At 34.7% G+C, this 17,991-nt stretch overlaps 1 protein-coding gene across 3 annotated transcripts in view; it reads right to left on the bottom strand.

Moving 5' to 3' along the window:
• Positions 1 to 17,991, bottom strand: part of casz1 (castor zinc finger 1) — a 230,864-nt gene that overhangs the window by 182,342 nt on the left and 30,531 nt on the right. For all 3 annotated transcript variants that reach the window (XM_065285586.1, XM_065285585.1, XM_065285587.1), the window contains exon 3: positions 2,151 to 2,258. The gene's annotated coding sequence lies outside the window, so the exon portion shown is untranslated. The remainder of the gene's footprint in view (positions 1 to 2,150; positions 2,259 to 17,991) is intronic.

The raw sequence follows: 17,991 nt of genomic DNA, 5'->3' as shown, positions 1-17,991 counted from the left end.
TTAGCATGTGTGCTAAAAAGTCTAGAATTTTTATGATACAGTATTATCCTACACTACACAGGGAATAATCTTTTTTTTTTTTTCAGAAAACTTCTTGAATAAAATAGATTCAACCACTATCAATGAACTGTATCTATGTATGTACATTTTCAAAAACTTCCCAGGGCCTTAATTTTTTCCCCCCAGATTCACAAACTTTCAAGGATTTCAAGGACCTGTGGGAACCCTGTTAAGTGCTATAACTGGGTCTCCAGTGCTTCTATCAACATAGAAAATGTAAAAAGGATCAACCTAGTAACTTTGTTTTGGTAAACCAGTCTCTGCAAGCATGTGAAAAATCGGTCATTGAAATTTGTCTCCCCTTGTGATGTCAGAAGGGGATAATGCTACCCCTTAAACTTCACTATCCAACCACAGCACTGCCATTTAGTGCAGAGATAAGCTCATTTGCATTTAAAAGAGCACACCCAAAAACGGCATATTTTTGCTCATACCTACAAAGTGGCAATTTTAACATGCTATAATAAATTATCTATATTTACATTTATTTATATAGCGGACATTTATTTTATAGCGTACACTTTTATCCAAGGCAACATCCAAAATCTAAGATTTTGCATAATTTCAATAGTTTAATAGTTTTATTTAATAGCACCTGTAAATGCTTTTGTATAAAAAAAAACATATCAGTGATCCACTGGGCACAATGATATCCTTTAAAAATTATACCCTTTTCCTTGGGACGCCCCACGTACATATTCGACAATCTGAGCCAGCCACCCCCCCCCAACTTTTTGCATCCATCCTTTCTTTTGATTTTGTTGTTACATTGACAAGCACTTTGAGATAAAATTGAAATAATTAATTTACATAAGAGAATATTTTAACTACCTTATCCTGGCATGTAAGCATACATTGGATGCAACTTTTAAAAATATATTTTTTATAAAATTATTAGTATACGTTTAATGAGTCTTTATTTGAGCTCAAAGCATATCGGATTCCCCACCCCAGTGAAGTCTGTAACAAAGGGGTGGCGGGACCCCAAGGTGTGAACCGCTCCATTAGATGGTCGATTTTGTCCAATAGGACTTTGAATATTTGCATACTAATAAAATATGTATAACTCGAAAGTCACTTTGAATAAAAGCGTTTTCACACTACATGCAAATTACAGTAATATACCGCAATTTATGCATAAATGACGTGGGCCTGTTTGAAAGAAAATAAAAGTTCACAATAGATCTATGACAAAGTTAATGTCTCAGGATTGTATTTATTGGATGAGAAGCAGAAGTAGTGACAGTTAAACAGGCACCTGGTGAACGTTATGTGCTCCTGGGCTTATAGGGCTTAATTAATCAAAGCCTCGGGGTATTGTGACATGGCTGGGCGTCTCTGTGTGTAAGACTCAATTAAGTTGTTCGTGAACCAGAGGTGTGACTTCTATATTGCTTAGAGTCACTGCTATCATACAAGCGCGGTTACCTCTAGCGCCCTGGGCAAACCGAGGCAATTCTAAACATTGTCATGTCTTTATCTTATTCGTTGGCAAAACAGTGGGGTACATTTGACAAAGTGATACTATACCAAGGATCTTCGTCACTAACCACTCATAATTCACCCAAACTCCGTCTATGCAAATGATATTTAACATGCACGTTTGAAATGAATTAAGTCACTCTTTCCGGGATGAACAACGCCTACTTTATTAATAAAACAGGTTTATTGGGAACTTTAATACTTTCTTTATTATAAGTATTTACCGGGCGTAGTTGATGTGGCACTTTAAGCAAAAATATGCTACATACTATACTAATGTTCCTTAACTATATGTCTGACAAACACATTATCATTTTTTTCTGTGTTTATGATACAATTTACTGCACTGTGATCTGCGCTGTGTGATGTTGATACATTTATCATGACATATATACGGTGTAAACAATATTTGTTTAGTGTTTTGTGACTGAAGATGTGTGCACCTGTACTACAATATTGACCACCACACCACCCCCCAAAAACTTGCGAAGTAAACTTACCTGAATTTGTTAAACACTTTTAAAATAAATGTCTATCAGGTTTCTGTCTGCTAAAACATTTGTGCCATTATTAGGCTACTGTATATATGGGAACACTGGGACACTGACCTTTAAATTATATTGAGAGCTCCACTTCAACTCGGTTCTGTGGGTCACACAATCCTCGCCAATACTCATTCATTTACACTGGACTCTTACATAGCAGTCTGCTGATCCCTGCAGGAACACAGAGAAGAATTATGGGTATATATTTAACCACCACACCATTAGCTCGAAACGCAAAGATCTTCAATTAAACTTTTTAAAAATCATAACAGGTATGGCACCCGTTTGCCTCTTAGACGAATCAACATTCAGCTAACGCGGACGTTTTTAATGTCTTTTATACCCTTGCCATCAGCTGCTTGTATCGTACACAGACTTTTATAAACACGCTGTTTCTGCAGCACAATAACTACGTTCATTTCATTGTAAAACCCGTCAAAACTCCAATTAGATATTTAGAGAGAAAAATACGACTTTCAATTTGCCCAAACAAACCACTCTGTAAGTTAATAAAAAGGCATTATCATCCATCTTCTGCTCTTATTAGATTGTGTATTTATGCATGCTACCCTTTCAAGATAAACAGGGGCTTCTGAGTAAAACAGAAAGAGAAAACATACAGTCTATTCTTGGGGAAAAAACATGTGATAGAAAAGAAATAAATGGATTTATTATTGTTAAAGCATCTCACATATGTTTAGATTTTATATACTATCAATGTAACACAGATCCCAAATACACTCAAAACTAGTTTTTTGCTAAAATATGGATGTGCTTTAAGCATTTGTTTGTTAAATAATAGACAAAAAAGACCTTGAAATGGCAAATTAAAGAAAAGACTAATAACCAGACGATTTCATTTTAGACCAGATAAATACACTAAAAACACAATAAATAAACGTAATTATTACAGCTGGTAATTACAATGCTAATTATATTGCTAATTAGCTTATTATGATCTATATTGTGGATGGGTCTTTTACTATGCTTCAGATCACACAGAAACAAACTCAAAACAGCCTTTTGGCTATGATAAGAGCTCTATTGATGAAATTATGGTGGTTTAATATTATCACTTTATAACTGGGTTATAAATAACATTCCACTGTCCTCTATCCACTGATCAAAATTCCCAAGAACTTTGGTCGTAATTATTACTATACATATAATTATAATTTTATATATATATATATATATATATATATATATATATATATATATATATATATATACACACTGTAAAAAATTAGCTGTAATTATGCAGAAGGTTTCCAGTAACTTACTGTAGAAGATAAAGACTAAAAATGTTTCATGTTAATTTAACTTTGAACAAACTGTTGCCAGTTAAGTTAGTTGCAAGTAATACTGTAATTTCTACAGAATTTGTTTACTGTATATTATAGTTATTGATTGTCAGACACAGATAATCACACACATTGCTGATATAAAATGTATACAACTTTTCTAAAACTAGGAGGGGCAAATTGATGGCCTAAATTGATTTAGAGTTTTTGCCAAGAATGGGTGGATATGTTATCAGAAAATTTTATAATCCTTCTGACTAAGGTAATAAAATTTCAAAAAGATCAGAAAATGTGTGTGTTTGCACAACACTATACTACAGTATAGACATAATACTGGAATCATTTCAGTATGATGTACTGTATTGAGTTGCTTTAAGAGTACATACTGATAACAGATGGCCCTGACTTGGGTTAAAGTTCATTTTTTAAGGCTTGGACCCTTGTTCCTAACCTCCTATAGTATACTGTGTGTATGCGTGTCTGAAGGGGATGTAATGTCTTAATAAACGTACAATATCATGTTCTAGTGATATATAAATACACAATTGTTGAATCATCAAATATCAGTCCAACCACAGGACTCAACATAAAGGACTGCCCGGTTGCCCGGGGCAAGCGTGAGAGACGATCGGGCCAGTAAAAAGTATTGTCACTTGCCCAATCGGGCTAGTGCTTCACCCTCAGTCACTAAAATATATTTTCATCAATGTATATTATTTAACATCTGGGAAGCAGACATTTACTTGGGTAAAACACGATGAAAAAAACGATGCAATATTTTGCAAAATTTAATGTCAGTTTACAGGTAACTTAAAGCAGAAAAGTTGGGAACCTTTTTTGTTTATCTATGTAAATAAAAGAATGAATTTTTGGGATATCAGCCAATCTGTGCACGCAAACAACATGTTTGTTGTATATGTGTACAATTATATTTTACTTGAATTATTATTTTTAAATATGTGACACGGACATTTTTTTACCGGGGCCAGTGAAAATTTTGGCAGGGCAAGTAAATACATGAACCACTGGCCCGACCGGGCCAGTATAAAAAAATATTTGCGTTGAGCCCTGAACCACAACGGCAGGCATTATCAACAATTGCAATAAGTAATACCAAATATTACTCACAGAATTTTTTATTAAAAAAGGTGGAAATTCGTGATACATGTTTAGTCTTGCATTCTTTGAAATGTTGTAAAAATGCATTTGTTTTTCTTGTGGTTCCTGTTAAAGTAAAGCAAAAATAGGCAAAAAACTCATAAACAGTGTCACGAATGGAACGCTTATTGCATGTTTTGAGAGAGCAATGTTTGACATCAAAATATTCACTTCATTATATTCAAGGAAGGAATGATCTGTCATGACACGAAATGTTTTTACTACATTTTTTAAGCGTGATCTCATAAACAAAACAAAAAAATGAAAAGAAAAGAAAAAAGTACACACCCAATGTACAACAGAAAGAAGTCGTTTTGACTGATGTTCTCAAATTAAATAATGATAGATGATTCATTTATGGTTACCAAAAAGTCTATTACATATGATTCATAGAGATGCTTTGAAAATAAATTCAATTAATGTACTGAACTGTATATTTATCTAGAGATGGGGGATCAAGTGTGTATTGTTTTTAGAACGTTAAGGCAAATTAATACCATGCATATCAAAAAATTAAAAAGTGTTTACATTGCCTGGTAACCACCATGCCTAGATCCGCGTTCACCTGTTAAACCAGAAAACCTTATCTGAGGTTTTGTTGAATGATCAATAAAACAATGAAACAACGTTCATCTGAACAGACGTTAAAACAAAGTGCGGGTGGCGCAAAATACAAAAATGACATTTTTGTTCAATAAGGCAAAGGTCAAAAAACACACCTTTTGATAATACCGATAAGATTATTCACACGGAAAATAAAAAGTTGAGGCCATGACAGAAAATGTTTATCTATGTAAATAAAAGAACGAATTTTTGGGATATCAGCCAATCTGTGCACGCAAACAACCTTTCATAACAGCTACATGACTTAAACACTATATATATACACACACTATCTTACCATTAATTTCATATTATTTCCAAAAAAAGTGGTGTCTGTTATTTATGCACCAAGCAGAATTTTTTAGGCAACATGATCTAGTATACAGTAAATATACACACTTGCCAAACTTCAATAACTTGAGGGCTTGTCACAAGCATTCAGAAACTAAACAAGAAGTGCTGGATTTGTCCCCAAACCACATTATTTTAGGTACCTCCCTGACTTAATAAATGATGAAAGTCATGAGAGAGCAGATATGACTACTAACCAGTGAACGTTCTTCAATGTTACTTCAGTCGACTGAGTCATTGACGCATCACAGATCCGTGACAAACAAGTTGGTTTCAACTAAATCTTTTCTGAACGGCAGATCTGAGAGAAGAAGGGATCAAGCTTTATTCTTGATCCAGATGTAACATGATCATTGGTTCTTTTTATCTATTAATGATTTCAAAGGCTTCCAACCATTATTGCTTTTATTCTGTAAAATAAAACCCAGCTGCTCTCTTTGTAGTGAATCTGTGTGGGTGTACGAGCTTCTACATGAAGGGAGTTGGGGGGCTGAACATGTATGACTGTTTTTTTTATTTTTTATTAAATTATCTAAATTCATGTTTTACACTCAGTTGGTGAATACCAAAATGAATAAAATAAAAAAAATAAAGACTCAGTGATTTTTTATGATTTACTGTTCTTTTCTAGATAAAATCGTCCTACATAATGTATAGCGAACATTTTGTCAAACTATAACCTTTATATTTTAATATTAACTATAAAGTCATGTCAAACATCGAAATCAATGTAAAATCAAACTTTGATGCTCCTAATCTCATAATTAGATTATTGAACCAAACGAATAATTAACATAACACAATTACAATTATGAGAATTTTTGTATATCATGCTAGAAGTCACGTTTAAAATCACATTAGAATGACTAAACGGTGACAAATTAATATTTTTGGCTTCTCGTAACACACAAACTGCATAAACAAGTTTTATAGTTGCGTGCTATGGATGTTTCGAATGCTACACAGCTAACAGAGAAAATATAGATGTGCTGTAAATAGGTGTGAATTGGACTTGTTGATTTGGCATACGAGGAGTGGCGATGTCCTTTATTGGGAAATTTACACTCTTCGTGTGATTTATAGAAATCGGTAGTGCCCACAAAGCAGTAAAACTCTAATTGTTTCCTCCATTTTAAAGTCTTATCTCCATTAAGGAATCGGTGGGTAATAAAGAGCATTTTTAATCAACCTTCTCTTGCTGACGGCTTGACGTTTGAACAGTTTTTACTGCCGAGAACAATAAGTGCTAAAATGAAAAGTACATCTCATAAGTGAGTGGGATTCTCCACTTGGACATTTTCTATACACTTGACTTTTTTAACATATGGCTGTGTTGTATAGCTCCATACATGCTCCATAGAGGTGCTATGAAAGATTCTTCACAGTGATGCCATAGAAGAAGCATTTTTGGTTTCACAACGAATCATTCAGTCAAAGGTCTTAAACTTATATAAAAAAAACTTTCACACTACAAAGCAATATTTGGCAGATATACAACTAATTGAAAATCTGGAATCTGATGGTACAAATAAATCAATATATTGAGAAAATCGCCTTTAAAGCTGTCCAAATGCAGTCCTTGGCTATTTCTAATGATAAATACATTTTTGATATTTTACTGTTAGGAAACACAAAATATATTTATGGAACAAGATCCACACTTAAAATCTGATAATGTTGACCCATACAATATTGTTGGCTATTGCTTCAAATATACCCATGCTTTGGATTTGGTTTTGTGGTCCAGGTTTGATTTCGGTCAATTTTGTACAAGCTGTTTACCAACCAGTCTTATTATCACTATGTATATGAGTCACTATTTCAGAACAAACTCTACCTATTTCTGGAAACCAGAGCAAAAATTTGCTAGGAGCAAAGTTACACCCCATGTCAGTAAACCAACATACAAACTAAAAAAATTCAGACAAAGAGAAATATGCAAAATACATGCAGGTGGACCAGTTACTGCCCTGCATTGTGAAATAACATAACACAGACTGTTGTGACTGCATATAAACTAAGATAATACAAGCATCTTTCATTCTTTTTTTTTTATTATTATTAAGTCAACTGCAAAAATGGTTAAAAATCAAACACTTCTCGGCATGAACATATTGAAAATAAATTGTAACTTCTACAGGTTATTTTTCAATAAAAAATGGTCAGGTTTCTTTTTCCTATAATATTTAGTAAAATAATACACACACACACTTTTATACTGTGCAAACTGTATATTCTGTCCCCTAAGCTTAACCCTCACAGAAAACTTTCTGAATTTTTACATTTTTTAACAAATAAACATCATTAAGTTTCTTTAATAATGTATTTGAAGGTGTATTAGGGTCAATGATGTGACGTTAATTATTTTGTGTCCGTATGGTTCAATTAAATAAAAGTGTTAAAATTTCAAAATAAATTTGCACATTACTTGCGTACATTCTCTTTTTTGTGGACCAAGTCTAAAATTTCTGGTTTTATTTAATTTTGAAAGAATATTTGGGGGATAATTGCAAAAATGATGTCAATGTGATGTAACTGGTCTTTGTCAATTGGTGTAACTATTAAGTTTTTTATGAAAATAAAAATATACTAATAAATAATGTGGAATAAAATATAATCATCTAGTTTAGTGTAATATAATTTTTTTACTTACATTTTTACATCATTTGTAAAAGATTATTTAGAAAACAGAGCTGTTTTCAGCATATGTCAGGACAATAATGTCAAAAACGCATTAAAATTTACATTTAGAAATAACTAATAAAATGATATTTTAAAATGTTTTAAAATGAATGTCTTAAATTTCATAAAAAATTAATTTTTTATTACATAAAATTAATATAAATACACTATGTGCATTGAAATAAACTTGATGTGTGCTTTTAAAACAAGTTTTTTAAAAGATTTTTGAATTTCTCATCTTTTGCCAAACCGTTTTTGTCACTGACCAATTAATCAATGTTATTTTTTGATGTATTTTTCTGTGTATTAATCCATGGTTACAACTTTTACTATCACTGTGTACACACACACATACACACACACATCACAAATCCTAGAGATATTAGCTCGAAACCAGACATTTAAACAGACAAGTGCACTTTTCATCCATTAAAAAATGAAAGAGTGAGTGAATGAGCCTTTTCCCAGCCAAAACTCTGCAGGATTACACCTGGCCCAACCTTTGGCCACCCACCACCATTGCCACAGTAAATCCTGAAGCAAGCTAGGGCCCGGGCTTGAGTAATTAATAAAAGACCCATTACATGCCTTGTGGCCGTTGTTTGCTATTTCAACACCCCATTTGTGCTACGATTACAGTCATTATCAGTCAGCGCCATTAATTCAGCCAGTGATGCCGGAACTGCATACTAATAAATTGGGCTCTAAAAATTTTTACCTTTCAAGGAGTTGCCGCTGGAGTCGGTCCAGGAAGTGCCACTCCTGATTAGGAGTCGTCGCTTGACTCTGAAAGGCCCCTTTGAATGGGGGGCTGCTGCATCTTTGGAGATAGTTCACATTTTCCCCCTCTGATTATTCTCTTCCCCTCCAAAATGAATCTTTATTAAGCTTAAATCCGAAATAAAACGAAATTAGCAGACTGCAAAATATTGCCTTCTTTTCTGCTCATATTCCCTGGTGCCTCCATGCAAATTATAATGCTTATTTATGGAAATGAGGTGTCGTCTTTAATTAGTTTTGCTTGAAGGCATTAAAATACATGTATTCTTTCCCCAAAAAATTATTTGTTTTGTTGCTCTCTTCAGTTGAGTTCAAAATGACTTATTATGCTGACTAAAAAGCTTTATTAATTTCATAGTTTGTTTTCTCTCCCCTGACTTTCGGAGAATTAGCTTCTCCTCCCACCGCCGAGCGAAAGCATCGCTTAGCATTTAGCTTTTAGCTGTGTAATGGAGACGCTTCCTCAGGCTATGGCTGTTGTGAAGTGAATATAAGCTGCTTTTAGAGTCCCTACATATAACAGACGGCCCACGCTTTTAAGGCTAAAACCCTTTCTAGCTTCCTATAGCATAGTGTGTTGGGGCATTTATTATTATATGATATATATAGGGGGCAGATTTTCCCTACGGAATCTATAAAAAAATATACTGGGGACAAAATTGAAATAATCAGCTCAGTTGCTTCATGTAACAGGCAAACACCCCTCCGTCCCCGCCAACCAATTAAAGAAAACTGCATGCATGCATTGTGCCATCAATCAAACGTTAACACCAATGTAAATTCACATGCATTGTCAGCTCCAACCCTCTCGGTTCAAAGCAGAGGTGCGATGACCTCTCAAACGACTTTCAGGCGGCTTTTTGTCTTATTTTAATATTTGTTTAAAAGGATTTTCAGTGGTACGGTAAATCTCCCCCTTGACACCGTTTTTATGCATTTGCGCTTGATTTACAGTGCAATGTTGAGTGGCTATCGAGCAGAAACCCGTCGTGAGTCACGGCCAAAGGTGCCGGAACAGACCCAGTCAAACAGAAATACACGCTGTCACACGCTCCGCTCATCTGACACAAAAGGTTAAAAAGAAACACGAGGTGCAAACAACGAGCGTCGGTCAATATTATATCAATATTTTGCGAGTCCTCGGCGGAAAGAAAAAAACTGAAACGGCATATTTTATGAAGTTAAACCCCTCAATTCACACGCATATAAAGTCTCACACTCACAAACAGAGCAACATGATTTATAGTAAGGAAGCTGAGGCCATTATAACGTTTTTATTATTACTGTTCTTTCAAGGCTAATGCTACAATAGATTTTTGCATGATTGATGCTTCCCAGTAAACATCAGGAAGATTCCATTAACTTAGAAGAGAGAAGCTAAATAGCATGTGTTTGATCATTGCTGCTTTCCTTACTTGGCTTTCCGATTTAAAATAGAATATCAATATCACATTTTTTCAACTAATTCGCCATGCTCGGATCTGACTTTAAAAACGTCAAAGTCATCTGCCAGTTCACGCAACTGCTGGTAATTGAGGTCGCTACATAAATCATAATGTTTCTGGAAGTCACTTCTGAAACAATCCTGGGGTTAAATGATGACAGAAACGGTTCTTCTTGGGGAACTTCCAGCAGATCAAGCGACTTTAAAGTTCTGGTCATAGATTGACTGAGACGGATATATTCTCGTAAGCAACATAAAAACATACTTAATGCATGAGACAAAAAGTTACAAATAGTACAAACAATGACAAATAAGTTGTCCAAAACTTTAAACCGGTTAAAACGTGCTTGGTGAGTTCTTTGTGATGCAATCTATATATTCAAGGTGGTTTTATACATGTTCAAACATGAATCCATATAAATGATTAAAAATAGATAATTGTTTTTTAAGAGTTTTTTTTACAGTTACATCACAAAAGTTTACAAACTTTAAGGCATGCGGTCCCCCTTGTGTACGGTGGCTCCCCCCTGTGCCATTCGTGGCCTCCCAAAGAAAATTTCTGCCAATTGACATTAAAACAAAACGTAAATGAAAAACTTGTTATTAAAACAATGTAGTGCTGTTGGTTAGTAGCCTTATTTTTCTGAGGTTAAATAACACATAATCTATGATAAATTACTGTATTTTATAAATTGTCATAAAACTGGGGCACTTCTGCCACAATCTCGCGTCCCCAGTTAGATAAGCACTGACTTAGACATTTGACTTTTTCCCCTAAAAATATCTAACATTGCATTAAAGAGATTTTTGTATGAATTGCACTTTTTAATGTTTTTAGTAACTTTAGTAATGATTATGACCCCCCAAAAAATGAAAAATCTGACATTGTTTACTTACCCTAATATTGTACAAAAACCTGTATGAGTTTCTTTTACACAAAAAGGGATGTTAGGCACTTTCATGTCAAAAAAACATGCTATGAAAGTCAACGGTGACTGAAACTTTCTGTTTCTAACTTTTTGCATTTTGTGCTCCCCAGACAAAAGTAAGTCATGCATGTTTGAAAAAATAGCTTTTTTGGCGGAGCTATTCGTTTAAAGGAATTCTTTACCCAATTTAAATATGAATATATATTGTTAAAATTGGGTCACCTATGTAAAAAGCCCATATATAATCACAGTCAAACTCACCTAAGCATTCTCTACAGTCTTCAGAATCCCTCCACCACCCCATCTCCTCTCACTCACCAGGTTACACCCTAAACCTGGGGGGATACTCTGTGTTCGGGCCCATTTCTGAGCTCAGAGCTCTCTCCCTGGACAGCACGCCAAATACAACTTATTTGTAAGTGTGAACTCGTGAAGTACCGGGATGTACAGTCAAAACTAGGAAAGGACAAGCAGTAAGTTTCCATCATTTGCCGGTTTTGCTGGATTATAGATGCAAATATACTCGCTGACGGACGTGCAAAACAAACAAAATACTCACTTTATACTCTGGCCTTCGTTTCTCCCTTTTTTGTATATCATGTCAGTATCAGTTTTTTTCTTTCTACCATGCACAAATAAAAATGTCACTGAACTTTTGCTGTGTAATTGTAACAATGAGCACTCGAAGACACCAAACCAACAATTACTAAAAACACACACAAAAACAGAGTAACGACAGGCACTGCACTAGTTCATAAAAAGACATACCTGTATTATGAAACAGCGCGTCAGTCGTAACCAAATTCGAGTTTGCGTTGTTTAAATACCCATGCTAAGGGTTCACAATATAACATCCATTTGTGTATTATTCAATGTATTACATATGAGAAATATTTATATTCATCGGATTTAGTACACACGGAAACATGGTCATTCCTGCCGGGTTTTTACTAATACAAAGCTGAATGCTAAATCAGTGAAGTATCCCTTTAATAGATCCACACCCAAAAATTCTACTGTATAATCAGGTCCTTTGAAAAAAAATGTGGTGGCAATATGCTGAAACTTCAATCAGTTTGGAGGAAATTCCACTTGTGATGATAAGGAACTGGATTGAATTGTTGTTCTCAACATCTATTTGATTCTCCCAACAAATCTGCGAGCAAAATGCTCCTGGCATGCGCCTGATTGGTTAATTGATATCTTATGTGTGGCCCTCACGGGACGGATGACAGTGACGACCCGAGAGTATCATTCTTTTACTCTCTTTACATCTGGTGGCCTCTGGAGGAAATGAGTTCACGGTGATCGCCCCAACACCTACCGCCAATTATTTAACCCATGACCCACAACAGTGAGAACAAGAGAACTGTCTCCCGGTACGCAGTCATGAACATGCACGCCCAGCCTTAAAATTGTACACGTGTGTGTATGCGTCTCTCATGTCCCGGCGATACGCCGGCGCTGCCGGAACCCGAGCCAACTGATCTGCTGCCTAAAGTGCTAATTTGTGTCACAGCTGTGCGCACAGAACTGTTATTAACTGAAACGTAAACTGGATTCTGTGTCTCACAATAACAAGATTCTGCAATAAAAACATGTTTTAAAGCTTGATCTGAAAGAAAAACTGTGATTGTGTATTTATAGGTTCTTAATGCATTTTTCCGTTTGATCCGTGGAAAAACAAATCTGGGGAACTGAACACCTGGTTATATCGAAGGCTTGCCGTAATAACATGTTGGTAATAAAACTGTGTGCCAACCTGCAAAGTCATTTCACACAAAGCTAACCTATAAAAGTTACTTAGTTTAAAAAAAAAGTATGTAAACAAACAATATACACAAATGAACTATAAAATACACGCACATTCAGTGGTCCTACAGATAGGTTGCAATATCAAGCTCCCATAATTCCCAGCAGGATTTAGCCATTCAAGATGTTAAAATTTAAGTAGAAAATTGCACTTATTTATGTGCAAATAGTGAAAATTACATATTTATTTTTGCATTTTGTATAATATAATACATTTTCTTTTAATGAATTGGAAATGACATGATCTGCATTATAATTTGGGTTGACTGTTTAACTGGCGAATTAACATATGAATATTTTTTCGATACAGTTTGACATACAGTTACTGCTGACTTTATTTATTTACACTTTTTGTCCTTTGATCTTGTCATTTAACTAGAAAAACTAGTTTTGCAAGAAACTGTACGCTGCAAATTCAGTTTGTTTCTCAAATTATTATACACTCCCTTTTGAAAATTTTTTCCAAAATATGTACCCCAGCTGTCATTTCACTGTAAAAAAAGTTTAACTTAAAGGGACAATCCATTTTTTTAAAAATATGCTAATTTTCCACTCCCCTAGAGTTAAACATTAGATTTTTACAGTTCTTGAAGCCATTCAGCCGATCTTTTAGCATAGCTTAGCATAATCCATTGAATCTGATTAGACCATTAGCATCGCACGATTAAAAATAACCAAAGAGCTTTTATATTTTTCCTATTTAAAACTTGACTCTTCTGTAGTTAGATCGTGTACTAAGACTGACGGAAAATTAAAAGTTGCAATTTTCTAGACCCGAAAATAGTCCCCTGCTATTGAAAGTTAACAAGGGGATTATTTTCTGGCACTGCGTAATATCACTACGCCTGCTGCAGCCATGTTACGACAGCAAAGTCCTTGATTATTACGCCAGAATGAGAGTATAGTTCCTAGCCATATCAACAGAAGACTACATAAGAGTCAAGTTTTAAATATGAAAAATATGAAAAATCTCTGGTTATTTTTTAGCGCAATGCTAATGGTCTAATCAGATTCAATAGATTATGCTAAACTATGCTAAAAGTGCTAGCGTCAGACCCGGAGATCAGCTGAATGATTCCAAAATGGTAAAAAATCTAAAAAAAAAAAACTCTAGAGGAGCTGGAAAATTAGCATATTTTCATAAAAAGCGGAGTGTCCTTTAAACCTGGTTGCCTTAAAATACTTAAAATTAGTTGAAAACTATTTTTACACACCTTTTTTAAGGCAACCAGGTCAGCTACTTTTTTAAGTCTAACCAACAATTCTTTATTTACAGTGTGGGGAAATACCCTTTAAAAAGGTCCTAATGTGTACCTTGATGTATAGATATGTATACATTTGGTACCAATATTTCATTTTGAGGTACTAATGTGTAGTCTTTAGGTGCAAAGCTGTACTTTTCAAAGGGTACCGCCCCATTGACAGCTGGGGCACATATTTTGACCATTGTTTCTGACGATGTAAAACACATTTCTGAAACTGTGAGCATTTGTGTATACCGAATTGACATTTGTTTATTGTTAATAGGTGCATCTCATGAAAGTCCAACATTATGAAAACACATAAAAGATCTGGACGTACTGCTTTTTCAGCCCATTTCCAAGTGCATTGGCATCAAAAGGAAAAAATTAAAGACAAAATGGAGACCAAGGGCTTATTTCATGTGGGCTGCATGGTTAGGCAGCACTATTGGACGTGAAATGTTATCTCTGAAGCCTCATGTTTCAGAGCCTGCAGGGGCCATCTCCCCTTGCCGAACACACGGACACGCAAGAAATGTTTTCTGTCCCAGAATTTCACAAATGTCCAGTTGAATTCTCGTCACTTGTTTGTGTGCGCTGAGGCCAATCAATCTAGATGAGAAAATTAAATAAATGAACTCAGTTGAGGTCACGCCAGGAAAGGTCCATGTAATATACTAAAGGGGAGGAGTTTTTTTCTGCAAAACTAAACAGAATGTCTGACATGACAAGATGTAATTATTCTAATAAAACCGTGCCTGAGACAAACAGTGATATATTCCCTGTGTACACAGGAAAGTTTGAAAGCGTGGCAGATTTTTTCCCGTCTTCTTACACTTCCCTCGGTGAAACATGTTAACACCTTTTTGTTTATTTAAACACTTGAATTTGCTAAAGAAATGCATTTTTGATGTTTGTAACATTGCAAAAATAATAATAAATGTCAAACGTCTTATCTGTAATTGGTTAGCAAACAGAAACTAACACCATTGGTTGAAGCCAATATTGATGCATCGGGCTGGTTGATTTTTTCATACTGTACAAACAGAACAAGATTTTGACTTTACTGCACTTAAATATTAGTATAATGTACTTGTATATACTGTACTGTACCCCTCATATTAAGTTTGGATAGGTAGAAATGTTACCATAAAATGTTAACAACCTGCTCTCATGTGCTCTAAAACTTTTTTGCTAAAAAGTCTATACTAATGGTAAATTATATACTTTCTAATTTTGTAAAATTTATATAAAATAAAATAATGCATTTGGCAGACATATAATGCATTACAAGGTATACATTTCGTTTTATCAATATGTGGTTTCAAACCTATGATCTTATGCACTGCCAACAATGCTTTACCACTGAGCTTGTGAACTTAAATGCACGTATAGCAACAATGTTTTCAAATGCACATGATATTTTAAAACAAAGATTGCTGTTTTTGATAACGTAACGTAGTAAAGTGCAGTTCGAAGGAATTCAAATGTTTGCATTCATTTTTGCAAATAGTATTTGAAATCCATAGGACAACTATCTACAGTCATTTATCACTGTGTAATTTTAGAATACAGTTGTTTGTCAGGCTCATTTCAAGCAGCAGGAAGGATAAAGATTCTTGATAACCGCACGCCTTTCATCTTGTCAAAAATCCCTGCACTGGCGCACCTAAGCTTTTATTCTTTAAACATCCCCTTTTAGGTCCAAACTGCAGCGCACGGAATCTGATATACCTACTGAGAGAAATAAAGCAGAAAAAGTGAACTCCAGGCTAAACTTTAAACGGAAAGAAATATCACGCTCCTTTGATGACAGAATATTAACAAAGGACTATAGGATATGTTCTGAACATAAATCCACACAGAGAACCATCTCTCACACTTGACAGTCTTCCACATGTCTCTTTATATGCTTCTTTTATCTTCTTTTATATTGAAAATATTTAGTTGCCCTGATGTCATTCCAAACCCATATAAATTTAAAATTACTTTCTTCTGTGGAATACAAAAGATTTTGAAAGAGAAATTTTAAAGAATTGCTGAAACAATCACACTGTAAAAAGTTTAAAATTACTTCAATTGGTAACAATTAAAAACAATACAACTTAAAAATGTCAAATTAAGTCAAACTAAAGTGACATTTTACGTTGAAAAAAACGTATGAAGTAAACAAATGAAGTAATGTTTTAAGTTGATGCAACTTTTCACTTTTTACAGTGCATGAGAGTTCATGAGAGAAGCGCAGATGTGTGATTCCTTTCAAATCAGAAATTTACAATGAATTGCTTACCAGTTTACTAAATCAGACTCTACACTCACTACATATGCAAATGTTACACTGTAAAAAAAAATTTGTTGGTTCAACTTAAAAAAGTAAGTTATCTGGTTTCCTTAATATCCAGAGTTAATTCAACTTAAAAATATTAGTTGACTCAAAAAAATTGTGTAAAAATGGTTGTCGCAACTAATATATAAATTATAGGGTTGGGCCGATCCACTTTTTCCATTACCGATCCGATTTCGATTCCTAAATTCTGAGTATCGACCGATACCGATCCCGATCCAATTCTTAAATTTTTCTTGATCCATTCAGAAATGTGTGTGTGTGTGTGTGCACATAAATATATATATACAGTTATTGTGTTTGTGTGTGTCTTATGTGTGTATGATGCGTTTTATTCAACGCTACTCCAGTGCATTAACTGTTTTTCACATAAAGCTGTTGAATATATTAGGAAGACTTTGAATATAGTGTGTAAAAATTTTTATGGTGCTTATATGGTGTTTATGGTTATAATAGTCTGACTTTTCTATAGCATGATAGTAACAACAACGAGTAACGCACAGTATCGAATTTGCATCGGCCCCGTTATTCCGATATCTGATCCAGCAAAAAAGGTCCGGATCGACCCGATATCCGATCCAAAGTATTAGATCGGCCCACCCCTAATAAATGACCTCAAACTTTTAGGGCAACCAGGTAACTTACTCTTTTAAGTTGAACCAACTTTTTTACATTGGTTAAACTACTAGGAAACACACATATGACGCTTTTCCATCGCATAGTACCCAATGGATGAGGTCGTGTCAGCTCACCTTACTTTGGCTTGGTCAGCTTTTCCATTGAGTTCAGTACCAATCAAAGTGGGAGGGATTAGAGGCATGTCACTGCCTACTGCTCTGACATCATACAAAAAGTTGGAGTGAGCATCTGTGAAATGCATACATTCCCATACATTCATTTATTTGTCAGTCAACCACAAAATCAAAATTGACCACCACAAATAGATGTTTGAACATCGTGTTTATCACACCATCTGTCGTATGGCACTTTTCCATTGCATAGTACCCCACGTTTTGGGTCGTGTCAGCTACGTAGTACCGATACTTTGTTAGTATCACCTCGGTTGGGGTTCCAGCGACCCGAGCTGATACCAAAATGTGACGCGAAAACACTGTAGATTACTGATTGGTCTAAGAGAATCGTCACTACCAGCGTTATCGCTATAATGTAAGATTAGCTTTACCTTCGTGCTAGCTTGCGCTGTCTCGAGGAAGCCTATTGTCATTTGTTCCCAAACCTACTATAGTAAACATCCA

This window comes from Paramisgurnus dabryanus, chromosome 21, assembly GCF_030506205.2.
Source record: "Paramisgurnus dabryanus chromosome 21, PD_genome_1.1, whole genome shotgun sequence".
In the NCBI taxonomy this organism is placed as follows: Eukaryota; Metazoa; Chordata; class Actinopteri; order Cypriniformes; family Cobitidae; genus Paramisgurnus; species Paramisgurnus dabryanus.
This window is presented reverse-complemented; position numbering and strand designations above follow the sequence as displayed.